The 19,348-nt window shown below is 63.6% G+C and overlaps 1 protein-coding gene across 7 annotated transcripts in view; it reads left to right on the top strand.

Annotated features, from left to right (window-relative positions):
* Positions 1–19,348, top strand: part of BCOR (BCL6 corepressor) — an 82,773-nt gene that overhangs the window by 12,992 nt on the left and 50,433 nt on the right. The window contains exon 1 of one of the 7 annotated variants that reach the window (XM_052793985.1): positions 11,209–11,278. The exons of 5 other annotated variants lie outside the window; for them this stretch is intronic. The gene's annotated coding sequence lies outside the window, so the exon portion shown is untranslated. Of the gene's footprint in view, positions 1–11,208; positions 11,279–11,310; positions 11,904–19,348 lie in introns of those variants that run through there. One more of the 7 variants, XM_052793984.1, reaches the window with a different exon arrangement.

Below are 19,348 nucleotides of genomic sequence, written 5' to 3'. Positions count from 1 at the left end.
AAAGCGCCCGCCGTCCCCGCCCGGCCTCAGGAGAGCAGACAAAGGTCTGCGAGGCAAGGCCCCGCGGCCGTGCCACGGCGGGCCGGCCCTGTTAATGTTCAATCGGGAGCGGGGCGAGTCCGTGCCTCTCCTCCCGGATCCCGCGCCGGAGCCGGGGGGGCGCGGACCCCCGCCCGCCGCTGCCGGCCAGGCTGCGCGGAGGCCGGTCCAGCGCAACCCGCCTCTCTGTCTTGCCCCGCCGGGCTATTTTCTCCTTGGAAGTTACGCTAAAATAACATTTGTGTGGACGTTAATGATTTATTTATGTGGCTAATAACGCTCACATTCTCGCTGATATTTGTCTAGGCGAAGGACCAGCTGCGAAATGCCCCGCAGCTGTAGCCAGTGCTAGAACAGAGTGCCTTGGAACCAGAAATCAATGCTCCTGAAATGAACAAGTGGACAACTTATTAGGCTCAGTCACTCCACACGCCGTCCCCTGATAACGAATAGATGAAGTAGGCGCTGGAGAAAGGACGCATCTGGGAAGGGCCACACATGCCCACTCCTTCGCGGCGAGGCCGGGTAATTCCGCGGGGCACAGCCGGCCGGACAGACGTGCCCCGGGCAGGGCAGGGGGCTGCGACACGGCACTCGCGGCCTGCCTGGGGTTAGATGGTGATAAATACGGCGAGCGGCCAGGAGAACAGCTCCAGGAGTCATTGATAAAGGTGTCCGGTTTCCCTGCTGCTCCAGAAAGCACAACCGACAGGTTCAGCGAGATCACGTAATCGTGGCGTCTCTGCCTAGAAACAGTCGCGCTAATTTTGCATTTTTACCATCCACGGGGAGGAAAAAATACCTGTCCTCCCGCAATGCAAATCCTTACGCAAATAGATCTGCGGGCGCACAGGGAGCCGCTGCCACCCTGACCTGCCAGCCAAGAGTCGTTGGCCCCGGATTCAGAGCGGCCGGCCGGCCCCCCCACAGCACGCCCCGAAAACACACGGGATCGTGCAAACTCCTCGGCAGCCCCTCGCCAACTCGCTGCTGGCTGAGAAAAAGTCCGAGCAGGAGCCTGCGGTTAATCTCCGAGGCCTTCATGCATCCCTGGCGAGCAGCGCCCCAGCGCTAAGTGCAATTAACATAACAGACACTAAAATAGGAGAGAGCGGCGCTGAATTTAATTTGCAGGCTTAAAAAAAAAAAAAAAAGGGAAAAAAAAACCCCAACCGCTTAGCACTCGAAACGGTCTGGTGATGAACGTGGGGAGCGAGGTGGAAGGCGGCAGAGCATCCTGCCTGCCTCGGAGAGGGGCCGCGGCCAGTCCCGGGAGCCGGGACCCCCTTAGTGCGCTCAGCATCGTAAAACATTTCTAGACAGGTAAACTCCTCCGACGGGAATGCCTCCCGCTGCACCGCCCTAGCGGCGGCTCCCCCCCGGCCTACCCCCCCCCCCCCCGCCCCGGCGGTCGCTCCCGCGGCGGCGGGGGCAGCCGCAGCGCGACCAGGTCGTCGGTGCCTCTTTCCTGCCCGCCACGCACACAACTCGATCGGGTTCGTTTTCCTGCCCCCGCTGCCTCGGGGGGTGAGGGAGGAAATAGATGGAAGGGGGGGGAGAAGCGGCTGGGTAACCCCCTCCCCCCGCTTTTCCTCACATCCCGCCCCCCCCCCCCCGCCTCCTGCAAACTGCCTCCCATTAGCCGCAGAAGTTCACAAAAGAGCGAGACATAAAGAGAGGGAGATCGAGGTTTCCGAGAAAAGGGAGAGGCGAAAATAGCGAGGTAGAGATAAAAAAAAAAAACCAAAAAAACAACGTCGCAAGCGAGGGACCCACCGATCGGCTGGGAAGCTGGTGGTATCCGGCCGGGGGAGGGGGGGGGGGGAAGGAAGGGAGAAAAGAGGGCTTTAAAAAAACTGGAAGGCAAAAGCTGTTGGGGAGGAAGTGTAAGCCGAGAGGGAGGCTGGGGGAGGGGAGAGAGCGCCATCTTTTCATGTCACAGTCACAGAGACAGCGCTGGGCTCGGCCACAGCGTCTCGGTTTCTTTTTAACAGCGGAAAACGTGCGATTAGCAGGCAGACGGGCGGAGACTACCAGCCCTGCGCGCACCACACAGCCCGCAGCTCTGTCTCCGCGCCGTGTAATCCCAGCGCTCAGCCCTGCTGCACCCCCTCATTAAAAACCCGGAGATTTCCTCCTCCTCCTCCGCTCTCCGAGGAAAACAACGCCTGCCACCGCCTGAACCCGGGCACCGCCGCCCGCCCCGCACCGCCCGCCCGGGGGCCGCCCGGGGGGCCCCGCGCTCCCCGCCGCTCGGCCCCTGCCTCCCCGCGGGAGGCTGATGCTCACCCCCCCGTATCCCAGGGGGCCGGGGCTGGCTGCAGCTCTCCCGGCCTCCCCCCTCCCGCCCCCCGTCCTTGGGGGGGCGGCTGCTCGCCTCTTCCCCCCCCCCCCCGCGCCTTGCTTTTATCCATCCCGAGGGCGAGGGTGGGGTGCGCCGAGCCGGAGCTCCCCGCACCGGGATGCCCCGGGAGCCGGTGATCCCGCGGCGGAGCCGGGCACGGCCGCCCACGGCCCCCATGAACGGCGCTTTATTCCGCAGCGCTCAAACCCCTCATTGTGTTTGGCAGAATCACCTGCCTCCTCCGGAGCCGGGCGATTAATTTAATGCGATACAGAGCGGGTTCCGTCCCGGCCCCTCCTCGGTGGGGAGATCTCCGCCGGGCGCTCTCCCCGCAGCCGCGGCGCGGAGGAGGGGCACGGCACAGAACGGCACGGAACAGCACGGAGCGGCACGGCGAGGCGGGCTGGCATCCTCCGAGCGAGCACCGGCTCTCCCGGCGGCGCCCGGGGAAACCTTCCCCGCCCGGTAGCAGCGGCGGCGACGGCGGCAGCTCCGATCGGAGTCGCACAAGCAGCCGCCGCGCAGACCTGCTCGGTGCCCGGGGGCGGCTGCGAGGCGGGCGGGGGCCGAGCCGTGCCTGGCGAGGGGATTTGCTGGGTCGTTGGCTGCGCCTGGGGAAAGGCGGGCGGGGGGGGGGGGTTGGCTGCGCCTAGCGATGGGGGATTTGAGAGGGAAAGGGGAGGGGGTAGCTGGGCTCGGTGGAGGGGGGGCCGGCTGCCGCGACTGCTGGGGACGGCGGCTGTTATTATTGTTATTACTGTTATTGTTATTTTTAGGGGGCGGCGGTGGTGGGAGCGAGGGGGGGCGGTGGGGTGGGCCGCGCTCGGCGAGGGGCGATGTGGAACGGGGGGGCCGCCGGCTGTGCCCGCGGAGGGGGCATGAGGTGAGGGCGGTGGGAGAAGCGTCTCCTCTGTTTCTAATAAAGGAAACGACTTTTATTGAACGATAAATGCAGGGGAACGAAAGTCGTGTGGGTGCGCCTGGTGGGGGCGATTGATTTGGCGGGGGGGGGCGCGCAGCGGCGAGGGGTCGGCTGGCCTCGGCTGCGTCTGCCCGGGGGGAGCGCGGGGAGGGGGCGTTGGCCGCCCCTGTGGAAGGGGGCGAGGGCTGCCCCTGTTCGTGGGGGGGCTGGAGAGGGCGAGAGCGGGATGCTCGCGGTGGGGGGTCCGGGGGGGGGCGTAGGCCGTAGGGTGGTGCCGCCTGCCCCCTCTCGGGCTGGGGGGGCTGAGGGGGAGGTGTCGGCTGCGCCTTGCCAGTTGGGATTTGATAGGGGCGGTAGGAGACACGTCTCCTGTTTCTAATAAAGGAATCGGCTTTTATTGAAGGATAAATGCAGAGAACCAAAGTCGTGTGGGCTGCAGCCGCCGAGCTTCGTTAGCTGCCGATGTGACTGTGAAGATAAAACGCTCCACAATAACTCGAGCGCGAAGAGCGCCGGGGATGGGGACGCGCACTCCCCGCCGGCCCCGGCCCCCGGCCCCGGCCCTCCGCCCCCGCCGTGCCCCGCGGCCTCGGCCCCGCGGCGGAAGGTGCCCGGGGAGCCTCAGACCGTGCTAACGGCTCGGCCTTGGGACTCCGCCAAGTTTCTCTGACTTAGGGGAACTCTGGGGATGAGTAATCGCGCCAGGCTAGGGTTTGGGAGGGTGGTTTTTTTGTGTGTGTGTGTGTGGTTTTTTTTTTCGCTCGCTCGCTCTCTTTTTTTCCCCCTTGTCATCAGCTGCTGACCCACTCACTTCGAGAGCACGGCACCGACGGGTTTCTGAGAAGGGCGGCGGGAGGAGACGAGGGATGCGGCGAGCCCGGGGAAGCTCCCCCCCCCCCGCCTCGGCTTCCCGCCGAGCCATCCCGGCTCCGCACCGGCCCCGAGCACGTCGGGGCTGCGTGGGGTCCCCGCTATCCCTGCTCCCGTGAGGGGCCCCGGATGTGGTTTTGCCAGGGGAGGAGGGGACGCCCGCCCGCCCACGCCACACACACTCCGCTGCCTCGCGTGGAGGCCCGTGGGGAGGTTTCCCGGGGCAGCGAGGACACGGCGCGGGCCGCGCCTTGCCCTCGGGGAGGTGTCGGGAAGCCTTTTCTACTCGGCATCTCGCCTTACCGCAGGTGGCGACGGCTCAAGGACGGCAGGGGGAAACTCCGGGCCCGGGGAGAGGCCCCCCCGGGGACGGGGAAGCAGCGCGTAGTCCCCGGCCGTGGCCGTGGGCGCGCCGAGCCCCGCTGCCCGGCGGCCGGGGAGGAGCTGCGCCCGCATCCTGCCCGCGGGCCCCGGGGCGGGCGCTGCGGGGCCTTGCCCGGTGCCACGGAGGGCAGGGCCACCGCCGTGGGTGCGTCGGGAGCCTTGCCCACCCGCGGCCTCCGCGTGTGCCTGCCGGGCGGCGGGGCGCGGGGGCGGCCGCGGGGTAGGAAGCGGCCGGGGAGGCTCGGGGGGGGGGGGGGCGGGGGAGGAAGCAGAAGCGACTCGACACCGAACGCGGCCGCCGACAGCGGATCCTGCAGCTTGGCTGGGAGCAGGCCGGGGGGGGGGCAGGCATCGCCGCCCCCCCCCTCCCCTTCCCCACCGCCCCGATGCCGTCGGAGGTGCTGCAGCGAAACGGCCTGGAAAGGGCAGCCTTGCTCTCGTTCTGCCTCACCCGGTGTCGGCGTGGGGTTCTCCCCAGCGCAGCTCCCTGCCCGTTTTTACGGGCAGCGAGGGGCCGGTAAGGCGGGCCGCGTCCCCCGCCCGCGACGGGGGCGGCGGGCGGGCAGGGCCGGGGATCGCCGGGGAACGGGGCGCGCTGCTAATCTCGGCGCCTGGCAGGTTTCGGTCCTCCGATTACCTGCGTGATTTGGCTTCCGAGAGGCGCGATGGGAAGCGGCTGCTGCCCTGCTTTGGGTACCCGCGCCGGCGGGGACAACGACGACGACGACGACGACGTAGGGAGCTGAAGTGAGGACGGGGTTTTTAAATGGCATTTCTGAACGGAAAATACTTTTATTTTCCCTTGGCTTTTTGAAGCTGCTTTCGAAATGAACATTTTCTGCGATAAGAGGTGACCGATCAGAATCGCTGGGGGGAGGTTGTAAGCAGACGTTTTGCCCCAGCTTACTGTTATCTTATCTTTCACACTTGCAGGGCGAAAAAGTGGCTTATCTTTATACCCACCCCCCTCTCGCCTTAATTGCTAAAAACACTGTGAAGTGTTAAGTACAGGACTAAAGAATCTCTCCGCGTGTCTGCCATGCGAGCGAAGGGGAGAGGAAAAAAAAAAAAGATCCGATTTGAAAAATTAGGGGCTTTTCTCTGGAAAAGTACACACGTGTACGCACCGAGAGCCCCTCCCTGCCCCCGCTCCGCTGCCGCTTTGATGTTGCAGGCTCTCATTTCATATGTATGCACCCCGGCGAGCCACCCGCCGCTGACGGGCTTCCAGCCGGGGCGCAAATCCCGCTCCGCACGCCGGCGAGCCCGGGGGCCGCGCCGCGGGGCGCGGGCGCGGAGGGCGGCGGAGGCCTCCGCTGTCACCTCTGGGGCGGAGTGAATAACCCCAGTGTTTATGAACCCGGGCGCGGAATTGGTATTCAGCGCCGAGCCACGGCATCGTCTCCTCGCTTTCTCTCCCCACCCCCTCCGAAACAAAACACAACACAAAAACAAAACCAGAAGGAGGACGGAGGTGATTCATCGACTGTATCCAATTATTAACATACAAGCTGTAGTCTGCACAAACACACCTTCAAACCATGGCGGTTCCCCCGGCCGCCGTATTATATTTAAACTCGGGAGCGTGGTGGCTGCCGTGCCTCCGCCGAGCCGCCGCTCGCTGCCGCTCCTCCCGGGCCGCCCAGGACCGGGGCCGGGGGACGCAGCCCGCGGCCCTCGGCCCTGAGGGACCTCACCGGGAAAAGGGGGTGCAGCCCCCGGCGCCCGCGCATCGCCTGCAAGGGCGAAGCCTCAACCTCGCCCGCACCGCTCTCCGGCCGGGGATGGGGTTTTGTCTGGCTTCGGCTCCTGTCCTCCCCCGGCGCCCTCCCCCGCCGAGCCCCCCGCCGGGCTGGGGGGAGGCGAGGAGAGCGACAACCTCGCCGCCGCTATTTTTACTCCTCTCCAGACTTGCGCGGCGCACGCCCCCTCCCCTGCAGGGCCTTGCCTAGCGGCTGCATCTCCCCGCTGCCAGGAGCGGCCGGGGCTGCCGGCGGCCCTCCTTTCGCCTCCTCTTTTCACCTCCTCCTGCCCGGCCGGCCCGCCTGCCCGCCCCACCACCACCGGCAGGTCCCGGCCCCTGCGCCCGGGGCAGGGCCCCGCAGCAGCCCTCTGCCCGAGGGGACGGGGCCGGGGCGGCGGGGGGGGGGGACGGACGACACGGGACACAGGCGCGCCGCAAGCAGACAAAATGGCCGAGGTATGCAAGTGGGAGAGGTGGAAGGGGCAGCTCGCAGCCAGCCTGCCCTCCTCCTGCAGCGGGGCTGCCGCCCCCCTTCCCCACTTCCCCAGCCCGGGGCAGGCACCGTGCCTCCAGCCCGTCCCCCCGCGGCCGCCGCGGTGGGCTCGGCGCTGCGCCTGCCCCACCGAGCTCTGCCCGGCCGCGGCGGCAGCGGGCCCCGGGCGGCGGGCGGCAGGCCGAGCTTCTCCGCTGGAGGCTGGCCGGGAGGAGCGTGTGTTTGTCTGCCTGTCCCTCCCGCTGTCCTGCTGTCCGCTCCGAGCGGCAAACGGGGCCCGGAGGACTGCGGGCATCTCCGCTCTTTTGCGGAGCAAAGCAAACACAACCGGAGAGATTTGTCATTCGCCTTTATAAGAAAGATAGCGGCGCTTAGTCCGTGAACCGAGCGCGTCTCGGGCTCTTCTGGGGAGAGGGAGAGAAAATAATGGATCTCCTGTCAACAGAGTAGCCCTGAACTACGAAGTAAAATTATAGTACTTCTGCTATGCAAAACCCCCTTGATTGCACGGGGAGTTTGCGTGGTGGTGTAACAATATGTTGGCACCGTGTCAGGTCTGAAAGCGCTGCAGACCCTGTATAACGCCAATTGAGGCTTGTCTTGTTTTGTTATTCAGATTTCTACACTTCCATTAAAAACAGCCTTACAATAAGCAATGATAAAGGTCTGATTTAAGACACACTCAAGCAGGGCAATTCAGAGCTTAGGACAGTGATCTGTTATTTATAGGCTTTTCCTAGCACTCATCACCAGGCTGTCTGAGCACCTCGCTCGCATTAATTCATTTTACCTTCGCAGCGCCCGTCTCCCCTCTCGCTCATTTCCCGTGCCCGGGAGACCCGCCTGCTCCGGTTGCCGGTCGGTGGGCAGGGGAGCGGGGCGTGGAGGGGGCCGGGGGCCCGGCCTCCCCGCTCCTCCGGTTTAACCCCCCAACTTTCCGAGGTGCGCGGGCCCGGGGGGGGTGGGGGGAGGTTTCCAATTAGAGGCGGCGCTGGAGGTAAATGAGAGCCGGCGTAAAGCCATCCCACTTGGAAGCCTCCTGCGAGAAGCCCATTCTGCCATTAACAATGGATTTGTCTTTACGAGGAGGTTAAGTACTTAGCATTATCGGAGCAGCCGTTTTTGCGAGCGCATCCTCGCCGGGCTCCGCGGCGGCAGCAGCCGCAGCAGCCGCAGCAGCAGCAGCGCGGAGCCCCGAGCATCTGTGCGCGGAGACCCCCCCCGCTCCGCTCCCGGGGAGAAAGCAGTGTGCAGCGGCCTGACCCGGGGGTCAGCTCCCTCCGGGGCTTGGTGGTGGTGGTGGTGGTGGTGGTAATCCGCCAGGCGAGAGCATGCTCTGAATTTTCCGGGGTTAGCTCGGCGGTGCCCGCCGTACCCGCGGCAGGGGAAGGCGGCGCGGCGCGCAGCCGGGCCGAGCCAGGCCGCGGGAGGAGCGAACTGAAGCCCCAATGTCTTCGCCGGGAGCCGCCAGCCTCCCGCTGCAAAGCTCGGGGACCGGAGGAACAAAAAAGGCACAGAGGCGAACAAGCGCTGGTCTGTTCCTCCCGCCACGGAGGAAACTGCGTTCACAAAGAAAGAAAGTTTAACTACGGTTAAAAATAAAAGTGGAGCGAGTTTACCCCGAGATAACTTGAAGTCATTAGTTAAAGGAGAAAAAAAAAAAAAAAACCCAACCCAGCCCCAACCACCCAGCCCCACGCTGTAGGCTCACACATGTGATCCGGAGTTTGCAGCCCGGGGGAAGGGAAGCGGGCGAGTTTTGTGATGCAAGTGCGGGCCGATGGCACCGTGCATCCAGACCTGCGGGGAGAGACAAAGCCCAGGTCAATGCAGCCGGGAAGCCGCGGCTGCGGCCACCTCGCCCGGAGACGCACTAGTTCTGCTTTTCTACCGAAAGAAGCAATTTTAACGAGGTTTTCCCTAGGAAAGGGGAAAAGAAAAAAACAAGAGGCCTTTCCTCCAGCTGTGTGCCTGTAACTCACGTGTGTTCAGTCTAATAACTTTTAATGTCTAGCCCTAAAACATCTTTATAAAAAATAGCTTTACAGCGTAATAGGCCAGGTGTCCTTCTGCTTGTTATCGGAGATTAAAAAAACGTGTGGGAGCCTTTTCAGATGCGTGGCCCGCCGCGCCGGGATCAAACCCGGCCGCTGCCCGGGGCTGTGTGCCCCGCCGGCCGGGACGGGGGGAACGCAGCCCCGGCCGCCGCGCTCGGCGGCTCCCCGGGCTCCCCTGCGAGGAAGCCGAGCGGTGCGGCTGGAGTTTCGGGTTTCAGACGGTGGATATTTCACTTCTGCTTTGAGGCAGGCGAGTGTTTTTTTTAAGAGAGACGTAGCGAAAACCCAAAGCTCCGTGATGGCAGTTTCATGAAATGCCAAGCCTCTGACCGTGACCCTGCTGCGTGTGTCTGTGTGTGTGTGTGTGCGCACTCTGCGTCCCCCTCCCGAGCCTCTGGCAACCCCCGCGTTTTTGCCAGACGTGGCTTAGATTCTCGATTAAAAACTTCTGGAATTTTTTTTTTTTTGAGGGGGGGCGCTTTGGTAGGGACCACTTTCGGGAACTCCTGCTTTTCCATCTTCGGAGATAAGCAGCAGCGGCGGAAAGCAGGCAGGCAGCCCCGGCAGTCCTGCTCTGCCGCTGAATTCTCACCGCCCTGCTCGCTGCTTGTGCGCTCTCAGCGAGGAAAAGCTTTTGCAGCTCGCAGCGTCTCCGCAGCCTTTTCGCGCAGGGTCTTGGACGTGGCGATTAAAAATCCCCCCCCCGCCCGCCCCCCGCCTCCCCCGGGGCGAACTGTCCGCGTTAATCGCCTGGCGTTTGGCTGGCAGTCGCTCCCACACGGAGCGGCGGCGAGAAGGGCTGGATGCGGCGCCGGCTGCGCTGAGGTGGCAAAACTCCCGCTTCTCCGGGAAGGCGCCGGGAGGTGCGGGGGAGCTGCGGGACCGAGGGCCCGCCTGGCCCTGAAGCCGGGGCCGCCCCGGGGCTGCCCCGGGTGCCTCCGCGCCGCGGGCTCCGCGGGACCGAACCTGGAAGTATCGGCGGGGATGGGCGTTATGAACGTGAAATTTACGAGTGGAGCTCGCCGAGCCAAAAGTTGCCTTGCCAAAGTAAATAGATGCAGCCGATAACTACCAACCCGGAGATTAAAGGGCTCCACAACCCGGGCAGAAATCTTAAAGCAGCCGTAGAAATGCCAGCGAGGGAAACGACGCTTCAATCGCCACCCCACCCCGGGTTGCCACACCGCTCACACGCGGAAAAAAAACGCGTTAAGGGCTGCCAAAGCCGGATCAGGCGAAAACGCGCTTTAATAAGGTTCCCCCCCCCCCGCCACCCCCCCCCGCCCGCGCAATGCAGACGTTGACAAACGAGTGGCTTTTTTTTTCCATCCCGATATTCAGAGCTCGGAGAAGCGGACCGGGGGGAAGCGCGGAAATCAACGCGGCCGAGCCGCGGACCACGCGAAGTTGGGGGCGGCGGGTGGGACAGAGCGGGGCCCCGGGGCCGGGGTGGGGGGGAGGAACCCTTCCACGAGTGGGAAGCTGCGGACGAAAGGGTCCGTGCGCGCTGTGACCCCTGCGGGGGGTCAGGACGGCTGCGAGCCCTCGGCGGGTCCCGGGGCGGCGGGGATGCCCTTGCGCGACGGGGGGAACCCGGAGCCAGCGGGTCTGGGTGGGGGCGCGGGCTGCACCGCCCGGGGTGGGGGGGGGACGACACACGACACCCGGACCCCGTCCGCCCCGGTGCGGCGGAGCGCGCTGGGGATAGCGGGGCGGGAGGGCCGGGGGCGTCCGTCGGAGGGGCCGGGGGCGAGCGGGGCGGCGGGGGGGGGGTGGCAGCGCGGCGCGACCCGCCGCGGAGCCTCGCAGCGATGTCTGGCAGCGCCGCCGCCGCCGGGGTTTTTGACAGCTTGGCGGAGCGGAGTGAGCGGAGCTTTATGGTAATTGCGGTTCTCCACTGGCCTTCTGGGTAGCGAGCGAGGGGAGTATCGGCGGGGCGGGGGGGGGGGAGAGTGGGGGGGGTGGCTTTCCTCTCCCTGCCGGCCGGGGAACGCGGAGTCCCCCCCGGGGCGCCGCAGCTTGGCAGCGACCTGTGCCAGCCGGGGGGGGGGGGGAGAGCGGGCGAGGCGAGGGGCCGGCGGCGCCGCGGGGGGGGGGGGTAAATCAATTAGTCAGGGCAAGGTGAGGGGGGGTGGAAGCGGGCTAGCGGCCGGGCGAGCCCTGCCTGGGCAGGGAAACGCAGCCAGGGGAGGGGGAAACTTGCAGAGGGAAAAAGCGGTGGCGGCGCTGCTGCTGCTGCTGCTGCTGCCGCCGCTGCTGCTGGCGGCGGCTCCCTCGGTGCAGCGCCTGCCCGGGGGGAGGGGAAGGGAGGGGAGGCGGCGGCTGGAGGAGGAGGAGGAGGAGGAGGAGGAGGAGGGAGAGAGGGAGGGGGGATGCGAGGGGAGCGCAGCGTGCAGCAGACGGAGCCCGGTCTCCCAGCGGCAAGGTGAGGAAGAGCGGCTTTCCCGGCGGACTAAAGAGGGGAGGGGGGGGGGGGGAGAGGAAGAAAAAGAGAGAGAGAGAGGAGGAGAAGAGGAGGAGGAGAATTAAATCCCCAGCCACACACACACAAAGCCGCGGCGGCCAGGGCACGGGAGACGGCGGCGCGGGCGAGATGTGGGGAGCGCCGCGCTCGCCAGCGCAGGAACTTCGCCCGGAGCAAGCCAGCAACATGGCGCTGCCAAACCAGAGCCGGCAGCCGGAATGAGCATCGCGGGCTGCCGCTCCCGCTCCCGCCGCTGAGCCCAGCCGAGCCGAGAAGCAAAGCCCTTCCCGCGGGCACCTGCCCCGTCGGCGCAGGCGGCGGCCGCGCTCCTGCCCCCCCCCCCCCCGCAGCTCCCTGCCTTCCCGCACCCCCTTCCCCGGCCCGCCCGCGCCGGGGCAAGCCGCGGCACACGCACCCACGGAGAGGGGGAGGGGGGGGAATCGGGAAACTTTTTTCGCCTCTTCCCCCCCACCCCCTCCGACCCCCGACGGGGCTGCCCTTCCCGGAGAGCAGCAGGGCGAGGCGACGGTGTGGGGACCCGCGGACGCGGACCGCGCACGCCGCAGCCCCGCGGCGCGGCAGGAAGGTCAGTGCTCCGCTCCGCGAACAGCTCCCGTACGGAAGCGCTGCCGCCGGGTCCCGCGGTGACGGGGCGGCCGCGGGGCTCCCCTCGCCCCGCCGCGGGGACGGCCGCGCAGCGGCCGCCGCGGCCGAAGTTAGGGCGCGGGGCAGCGGGGAGGGGGGGGTGCGGCGGCGGCGGCGGGAGGAGGGGGGTCTCCCGGTGCGCCTCCGGGGCTGCGGTGGCGGAGGGGAAGTTTGGAGGCAGTTGCTTGGGAAGATGCCCGTTTGGGGCGGCGGAGGAGGGGGGCGGCGGGTGGAAGGTGCCGGTCGCTCTGTCGGCTCCGGTGCGCCTGTGTGTGGGGGGGGGGTGGTGGTGGTGTTCCCGTCGTCTCGCACTTTGCGATCGGGAAAGCTGCGGGGCAGCGGCGGTGCGCGGCTCCCGGTGGACGGGGCGAGCCAGGAGCGGCGCTACCCACCCGCGGGGAGGGGAACGGCTCCCGCGGCGGCCGAGCCGGGCTCCGCGCTCCTCGCCCAGAGCAGCGGGCGGTGTGGGGGCAGCGGGCAGGTGAGCGGTGGGGAGAGCCCGCTGCAGGCTGCCTTCTGCTCGCCGGGAGAACCCGGGGAGCCGCTCTGCGCCCCCCCCCTCCTCTCAACCCCAACACCCCCCCCCCCGGTTCCCTCCGCCCCAGCGGGGCGGGCGCCGCCGCGCACGTGGGGCAGGGCGGCCCGGGGCTTTCCCGTGCGCGGAGCTGTGCTGGCGTGAGGTCCGGCGTGACACGGAAGTTTAGTCAGCCCTAAAATGTAGTTTGGAGTTGGGAGAACGAGCCGGAGGGAGGCTCGGGGCTTGCCATCAAAGGGCCGGCCGGAGGGGGACGGCCAGGCAGGGAGGCAGCGGAGGCTGCTTTGTGAAGCCGGGGCCAAGTGGGGCGGCTCTGCGCAGCATATGAGGCATGCATTTGATGTTCGCGGAGCGAGTCCGGGGGCGAGGGCTGCGGAGCGTTCACGTTCCTCTTTCTTTCTCGATGTGTGTGTGTTGTGTGTGTTTTTTTTTTTTTTTTTCCCCTTTCCTCCCTCTCCCTCGTTTCCGCGATGTCTGACGGATCCCGGGTTTGGTGATCGCGGAGGGGGCGAGGGGGGAGGCGAAGAGCACCTCCCCCTCTCCCCCGACAAAAAAAAAAAAAAAAAAAAAAAAGCGGCCCGACCGTAGTGAGCGATGTAAAAACTGACAAAGTGTGGGGACTGGCTTTAATGGTATCGCCTCGGAGCTCCTCGCAGCATTAATTCCCACTAATGAATCTTTTCCAGAAACTCCGTTCATTGCTTTCATCTGCTCTTTGGAGCCTGCAGCTTTTGTATTCCTGTTTGTATTAAAAAAGGGGGGGGGGCGGGGGGAGCCCAGCTCGCACCACGTAGCCCCGTAGCAAAGCCCGGATTTTCCAAAGGTTTCTATTAACTCCCCCCCCCCCCCCCCGCTTCCTCCCCGTGGCCCTACCGCGGGGGGCGGCCGGGGAGAGCCATACCCCGCCAGGGCCGCTTGGGAACAAAGCTGAAGGCGAGAGCGGGCGGGCGGTGCGGGGGTCTCGGCCCCCGGGGCAGCTCCCGCACCCCCCGCCGGTGGTTCCGCCGCCCCCTCCCCGCCGGTCCCGCTGTACCGCTTCCTCCTGCCGCCGCTCTCGCCTACTTTCGTCCCCCAGACGCCGGTGCTTGCCTTTCGGTCTGGAGCCCGGTGCCGTCGCGCTTGCGACACACCGATGCGTTTCCTTTCGGTTCTGCTGTCGGAGCCGCTGGGTGTTTTTTTTTTTTCTTTTTTTTTTTCTTTTTTTTCTTCCCGAGAGGTAGCCAGCGCAGCGCTCACCCTAATTGCTTTTAGGAGGATTAGGAGCAAATTCCTCTCCCCCCCCCCCGCCTCCCCCGCCGCCTCCCCCCCCCCCTCCCCGGGTTGCCTTCGCGCGCCGGGGTTGCAGTTTATCCCTGGTGCAGTTCTTTGAATTGCTGTCACAAATAGGTGACTCAGAGTTAATTAGGAAGTATGCACCGGATCAATGGGCTGCACAGCTCATTAGTTATTCCCCAGCCTTTTGCAGCGTTGGACCTCCGGCTCCTCGCCTCGTATACCTCTTTAATACGCAACCCGGAGGGCTGGCAGGGACCAGGGAGCACTTCGGGTGAGGGGGGCTGGGTGCGAAGGGGCGTGATGAATACGGACATTGAAGTTTCCAGGTTGGGAGGTTGCGTGTAGACGAGCGGCCGGGTCCCCTCTTAGTGTGTCCCCCCCCCTCCCCAGCCCCTCCCGCCCCGGCTATCAAACCTGCCTCCCCGCACGGGCGTGGTGGGCTCTCACCCGCCCCGAGGTCGGAGGGACGAGCCCGGAATGTTACCAAAAACAAACAGGCACCAAAAAAAAAAAAAAAAAAGTGTGTGTGTGTGTTTATTGGAGCGTACGCTGAGAGAGCAGACAAAATCTCATTTGTCAGGCATGAAGGTGGGCTGTGTGGCAGGCTATAAATATACCGGGGAGGATTGTATCGCGGTCACTTTTCTGTTCTTCGCCATTTCTAAGGTGAGTGGCGGAGGCTGAGGGACCGGGCAGGGGCTTCTCCTGGTATTGTTTGTCCGTCTGTGATAGATCGGTCTAGACAGCCGCTCAGGCTCCCTGCGAGCTCAGGAACCAGAGCCTGAAAGGGAGAGTGGGGGAGTCGGAGAGGAAAAGGTCACCGCGATATTTTTTTCTTTTTTTTTTCCTCTTTTTTTTTTTTTTGGTGGCAATGGTTGTTAACCCTTAAAGCCGAGAGGGGATCGGGGCCGGCTGCTCCGGCCTGGAAGGATGCGGGAGCAGCAGTGGTCGCAGGGATGCTGCCGGAGTGGGGGGGACGGGGCAGCGTGCCTCAGGCCTCCGGCGCTGCCCCGTCCGTTTAATGGTTTTATAAGAGCTGTTTCCCACAACAGGAAAAGAGTTCATGAGGCGAGCGCCAGATTATTTTGTTCCCAGGAGTCTCCTCTCTCTGGAAACTCCGAGGAGCGCTTGGAGCTGGGGTCGGACGGCCGTGGCGCCGGGGAAGCCACCGCAGCCCCTTGGGCTCGGGGGTGGCAGGACCCCGGGAGTGGCCGGGCAGGTAAGCCCCGGCAGCAGGGTGTCCCTGGCAGCTCTCTGCCTCCCCCGGCCCCACCGTGCCCCCCCCTGCCCCATTCCCGTGGGTTGTGATGGAAACCCCGCGGTGGAGGTTCCCAGCCCCGTGGGGGGAGCGAGTTTCCGTGGCCGCCTTCGGGTCCCGTCAACTTCTCCCCCGGCGGCAGCTCGACGCCCTTTGCCCCACGGGGCTGCGTGTGCGCTCACAGCGCGGGGCAGCCCTCGGCACGTGTCTGTGCAGGCAGAAGCCGGGCATACCTGCCTCAGGGTGTTCGGAAGCCCACGGGGGCTCGCACACCTCGTGGAGTGCAAGGGGCAGGCGGAGAGCAGGGTCTGCGTTGGGGCTTGGCTGGGTCGGGGGTTATTTGCAGCTCCTGCGTGCGTGTGTGTGCTTCCTTTTGTACAGAGACATCCTCGGTGGATGAGATGCGATCGTGGCGTGCAAGCCCGGGCGGTACAGATTAAAAGCAGTTAAGGCTTTAGAGCGATAGATAAAAGCTGGTTTTGTTGCATTCGCCTGCAGCGCAGACCATTCCCATTCCTCTTTGTCTGAGCCCTGGTTCCGGGCGCTACAGCCTTATTGGAAATGCTCCCGAGCAGTCCGCGCAGCCAGGGCAGCAGGCAGCTCAGCGCTTATTTACACGTCACATCTAAATACATCTCTAATTAGATAGAAGCAACGCCGGAAATGGCAGATTTGTTGCATATCTAATAGAGACCAGTGCAAACAGACTCAGCAGGGTTTCCTTCTCTTCTCCCCCCCCCAAAAAGACCAGCAAGACCAAGCGAGTAATCTGAGACCGAACAGCAATGACTTCTCCCATTTGAGTGTGTTATGAACCACATTGGCGAATGTCTCTATTCTAATATTTAAAGCAATACTTAGGATGTGTGAACTGAATGCCCAAATATGGACTGGGTCTTGAAACAATACTGGTGCCTTGGCTTTATTCCTGCGCTGGTGGACAATCCAGGCTCCGTGTCACGCACTTTACCAGGCTGTGCCGAGGGCTGCAGCTTCTGAGGCCGTTCGAAACTGTTGTCCCTGTGCCCTCTTCTTCCCCCACCCCATGATAATTCACTTTTTTTAAAGCTGATAAAGAAGCCAGGGTCCCCTAACAGGGATGCCAGCGGCAAGGCGACTGAGCTCCAGGGGCTCCTGTACAGTCCGCGCAAGCGAACTTTGTGGATCTGTGCAGCTGCGAGACCGCACAAAGTTGTTGACATGCTTTCGGGTCTCCGTTTGCGGAGAAAATGGACCCGGGCCACCACAGCCCAAAATAATGAGTGCCGCGCATACCAAAGTAGTCTTTGCAATCTGTGGCTGTCGTTTAAAAGGTCTCTCAACTTTGACCAGTGAGTGGCCCCTGCAAAGACGAGCGAAAGGCCTGCTCCAGCTCAGGTCATAGCTCTGGCAGCCACATTGCCCCGGGAGTAAACGTGGCTCGGAGTAAATTCGTGCTCGGCACGGAGGGGAAGCAGGCTCCAATTTCTGCGCGTCTTGACAAAGGCGTGGGCTCTCGCCGGGACTCTGCAGCGTAGTTGGGTTGCACAGGTGATACGCGATACGGTATCTTTCCCCCGAACACCGCAATAGATCACGTTTTAGTGCGGGCTTAGAAAGAGCGGCGCGAAGCCGAGTCGAGTACTTCCTCCTTAGGCTGGCGTCGCTTCAGAAATAATTGATGGCCAGAGCGGGCCTGCTCCCTTCTTCCTCGGTTTTGCGATGAGCTGAGCGGCGGAGTCGAGCCGGGCTGGCTGGGGAGAGCCGGGCTAACCCCTGCTCGCTACGCCGAGCAGCTCTGGCTGCCTGCGTGCGTGCGGGAGGCAGCGCCGGGGCCCGGGCTGCAGGCAGGGGGAGTTCCCCTGGCCGTGAGCAGCTCCCGATAATCCTCGTGTCCTTTCGGGGAACCGGCTTACAGCAGTCGCTGCTCCGGAGAGACCTTTCCCTCCGATCCCACCCGCTCAGGTCCCGAGGCTGCGGTGGGCAGGGGCGTCTCGTGTCCCCCCCCGGGGGAGCGTGTCTCTCGTGGGGGGGTTTTCCGGAGCGGGCGGCCAGCGCTCCTTTGAATGGCCGGGCAGACGAGGTGGGGACGGAAAGGAGGAGGCCGAGAACTCGTTGCAAATGCGGATTTAGGAAAGTTCTGCTGCGTTCCAGCAGGGAATTCATTTTTCCTTGTTTGCTGGACAGCAGTTCTTGGCCGAGCAGAGAATTTTTTTTCCCGTCCTCTCTTCCACTGCTGGAAAAGTTAGCGAGTGAGAGCACGCTTCGGTACCTGCCCGCCTGTTCTCCTAAACTGTTGTCTGAATTATTTGGGACTCTCCCTCCGCACGCAAGCGCTCCTCGCACCCAAAACTACCTCATGAGCTAATGGATTCGGTGCCGTGTGATTAGACATGCAAGGAAGTCCGCTTGGAGAAGATCCTGACAGCATGAAATATAATTTGTGATCTGAAAGACAGTTTCCAGTATAATCTCATTATGCACCACAGACTCCCGGTGTTATTTTGTAGAAGGCGGACAATGATCAATTTACATTGACCTGGGGCTGGGCGAGCTTTTAGATGGTAATTGCCATATTGATTTGCATGCAAAAAGACGACCTGCTAAAATTAAAGACCGGAAGCTAAATTAAACTAAATTTATTGTCTAGGTGCAAACGAAAAGACTTGTTAAAGTCTACGGTAGACTTGGAAAGCTGCGAAATTCAGAGAAAAATGATTCTCGTCCCGATCGCTCCAGAAAATGAATCTACATGGTGGAGACCGGGGCTGCAAAGACCCCATTGTCAGCGGAGGCACACAAGCCGGGGCTGTTCCGTGTAAGCCCCGACTCTCTAAACAATCGGAGAATAAAATATCTCCTCTGTCCAATGAAAATCTCGGCCTGAATGTTGGGATTGTCGTGCTAAGGAAAACAAAGCTTTATTTGGATAAGACAATTAAAGTGGAAAGCGCAGAATCCACCAGCCACACTGGGAATGGCTCGTATAAAGAGCTGAGTGTGTTCAATAGAGCGCTGGGGAAAGGGGGAGGCTCGGGGCTGCGCTCCACGGCCGAGCCTGCACCGGGAAAGCCTGGCATTGTGCTTCCCCTGCCTGCTCCTCGGCCAGGAGGGGCGAGAGTGCTCCCAGCCAAACACGCTCTCCTTTCCGCGGCTCCCGCTGCCCTCGAAGCAATCTCCCATGGCCGGGAGCTGCAGCGGCGCAGCCGTGCGGCAGGGTCGTTCCCCGTGCACCTCCATACGGCCCGTGGTGGGTTGCAGTACGCCAGCGCTGCCAGCCTGCCCGTTCTTTCTCAGAGCGTGTTTTGCTTTTCCTTTTCAGCTGGAGTAGCTCTTGCTCTTACCCCAGGTGTTCATTTAAAGCTCGGGAATACCTCACCTAGGGGCCTTGTGCGTCTTTCAGTATTTGCATATTACAAAACATTTGGGCCTGTATCCTCAGTTATAAAAGTCAGATCTCCTCCTCCACGGGAGTATCGGAGTGGCTTGCGCCTGGCACGGTCGATAGCAGAGAGAAGTATGCCCGTAATTCCACGGGCAGCAGACCCCACGCCTGGGGCAGCCCGATGGCTGTCCCTGTGCTTATGTGGACCAGGTGCTGTAGGGCTGCCTGTCCCTCACCCACTGCTGTGTTTCCCCCGCGCTCCCCAGGAGCGGGGCGGCATTGCAGCCGGGGGTCTCTTGGAGAGGGAGGGAGAGCTTTACGGGGCTCATTTAGCCACGGCTGGAGTATGGCATTTGCGCATGGTGGCAGGTAGGGACAGAGAAGTGAAATCAAAGCTGGAGGGGCGTATTCTCGGCTCTCCTTGAAATTCAGAGAGAACTTGCTAATGGCACGAGAAGGGATGGGCTGAGCTCCTCTTCTTTCTAAGTGTAAATTCCCTCCCTGAGCCAAACTTTCTCCGTGTGAAAGCCCCTGGCTATGGAGAGATCCTACAGGGATCCCTGATCCCTGAGCAATCCCCTTTGCTCCCACGCCCCGGGTGCTGGGTTGTGCTCTAAGCCTCTCTGGCTTGCCCACAGCAGTAGGAGGCTGAGCTGGGCTTTGGGGGAAGCCCTTCCCACAGGCTGCGGTCCCCCTGGCTTACCTTGCTGCGGCCTGGTCCTGCTCCCCGCGCGGTGTTTTCCTTTCCTCCCGTTTCAGTAGTCAAGCACAAAGTGGATTAGCAAAGCCCCGTGCAGAATTAAGCAGCCCGGTGCGAAGTTATGCCGAGCTCCGCCTGGAGGACTCGCCTGCCTTCCCCCCGCAGACCTCCCGTTCCGTGCCGTGCCGTGCTTTGCCGTGCCAGGGCAGCCCAGGGCCAGCGGGCAGGGGTGGATGCTTCCCGGGCTCTCCATG

The sequence above is a fragment of the Harpia harpyja genome, chromosome 8 (assembly GCF_026419915.1).
Source record: "Harpia harpyja isolate bHarHar1 chromosome 8, bHarHar1 primary haplotype, whole genome shotgun sequence".
Classification (NCBI taxonomy): Eukaryota; Metazoa; Chordata; class Aves; order Accipitriformes; family Accipitridae; genus Harpia; species Harpia harpyja.
Note: the sequence above shows the minus strand (reverse complement) of the source record. Positions and strands in the feature narration are given on the sequence as shown.